Here is a 2,318-nt window from a genome sequence, read left to right on the forward strand (position 1 = left end):
CCCCAGGGCTAGTCTTTGGGGTAGGCGCCCGGATGGCATAGCGGTTATGCGAGTAGCTGCTATGTGCAAGGTCAGCAGCTTGAAACCACCTTCCTCTCCATGGGCGAAAGATGGGCTTTCTACTCCGTAAAGAGTTACAGTCTCGAATGCCGCCGATTCCGGTGTCAAGGTAGCCACTGCCCACGCCGCCTGCATGGCTGCCCGAGGAGCGCGAGGAAGAAAGTGGACGCGCCCCTCGAAGCGCTGCGTTCGTGGCAGCCCTTTTCCGGGGATGACCGTGGGTAAAGTGAGCGGGTAGAGACTGCCAAGCCCGCTGAGCAGGCTGAGCGCTCTGATGACAAAGGCAGTTTCGGGGCAGGGGCATGGACCTTCCAACGAAGAGGGGAACCTGCCCTCTGTGCCCTACAAGATCGGGGCCCGCCGCGCTTCCCGGACGCGAGGGATGAGAGCAGGTGGGCACAGAACACAGGAGAAGCTGGAGGCAGAACTGCAGGACTCTGGAGCTGTGGGACCTTATTCTCACTGCGACACAGCCACAGAGCAAGGTGTTCTACTCGACAGTGAACGGAGATGATTTTAGGAACCTCTCCGGGGGTTGCATCTGGAGACAACAAGCAAACACCGTGTCGAGCTCCCAGCAGGCTGATCAGGAAGCATTTGACATTAGCAAGAAAGCAATGCAGCCCGCACACCCCATCCGGCTTGGCCTGGCGCTCAATTTCTCAGTCTTTTATAAACCACGAGATTCTCAATGCTCCAGAAAGAGCCTGCAGCCTGGCAAAAACGGCATTTGATGAGGCGATTGCTGAATTGGACACGCTGAATGAAGTCTCACAAAGACAGCACCCTGATCATGCAGCTACTTCCGACAATCTCACTCTGGACGTCGGAAAACCAGGGAGATGAATCAGGTGCTGGGGAGGGAGCGAACTAATGTCTGCCACGCTTGCTGATCTGTCCAGTGTCACTCTGTACCTCCTACATATGTCCCTTGGTGCGATTGATGATTTTAAAAAACAAAAAATTGCCATCTCAGAAACTCACAGAGGACAGTTCTACCCTCTCCTATAGGGTAGAACTATGAGTTGGCACCAACTGGATGGCAGTTGAGGGCTTTTTTGTGTGTGGTAGCTCTTGAAGGAGAAGGCTTGGGGGCCCATCTTCCTAGTGAAAGAGGGAAAAGAAAACTTAACCGTGCCAGGAATGTTTCTGGTGAGCACTCACAGAGACATGAGATGTTTTATGGTTTTAGAAGGCCTATAGGGTAGGACATATATCTTGTTTATCACAGTATCTCTAGTGATTTGTCCTATGAATTTCCTTGCTTCTGTCCAAGGAAGGCATTTGTTTATTGCCTTTTTGCTATACAAAAGATCCATCAAAAGTCATAATTCATGTTAAAGCCAACCAATCCAGAAGAGCATAACATTATGTGGCGTTGTCTTTTTGTCCTAAGTCGAAGAAAGTCTAACAGTGTCACGGGGGATAAAGAGTGATGTGCAGATGACATGCAGGTACTTCTCCCTGCATGGCTGACTGAGATGACGCTGGGCAGGACTTCATGGGAAGGCATTTAAGAAGGAGTTGCAATGAGCACAAGGAGAACTTTTTCCATGTTCTCTTCCCACAAGGTCAAACCACAGAAGGGCACCACTGTGCAGAAAGGGACTCTCCTTTGGGGCCAGATTGCTATTCAACAGAAGAAAATCAGCATTCATGATTCACTTGGGGAAGACTCATTGGCAAAATACAATACCACATTATTAGATAGCATCTGCCCTCTTGTAATTGACTTAATTGTGCACACATCAATCTCTTATTCCGGTGGACTATAAGTGTCTCTGGTGGACAGTTTTAAAATCTCTGGTGGGAGATAGGGGTTAAACCTTGTTGCAAAGGAGCATTACAGTAGTAAGCATATGTCTTCAGATTATAGGTTTTAGATAAATAAAGAACATGTTTTGGGGTTTATATTAATCATTTTCATAGATTCACCACCTTTCATTTGCAATTATGATTATTGTGTTTCCTGAGAGGTTTTAGGTAGTGACTGGAGATTGTATTCAAGCCAAATCCCTCTGCACCATCGAGTCCTCATCCCTACCCCAGCCCCTTCATTAGAGTCTCTATCTTGTTGATCTTTCTAACCCCCAATGTTCAGCTCAGTGGTTGAGTAAGTGACTGCTGCACTGAATATAATGAGATTTTTTTAAAGTCCTAAAACAAAGAAAGCCTAAAATACAAGTGCTAATCCAATCCAGGTTTCCCAACACCTGCATTTGGGATGTTCCCCACATTAGGCTGGGTTCTCTAGAGAA

General features: G+C 47.8%; 1 pseudogene; it reads left to right on the top strand.

Annotated features, from left to right (window-relative positions):
- Positions 1-334: 334 nt before the first annotated feature.
- LOC101661149 lies at positions 335-934 on the top strand (annotated as a pseudogene).
- The last annotated feature ends 1,384 nt before the right edge of the window (positions 935-2,318 follow it).

Source organism: Echinops telfairi, unplaced genomic scaffold (genome assembly GCF_000313985.2).
Source record: "Echinops telfairi isolate 266 unplaced genomic scaffold, ASM31398v2 ScPeMD7_443;HRSCAF=831, whole genome shotgun sequence".
Classification (NCBI taxonomy): domain Eukaryota; kingdom Metazoa; phylum Chordata; class Mammalia; order Afrosoricida; family Tenrecidae; genus Echinops; species Echinops telfairi.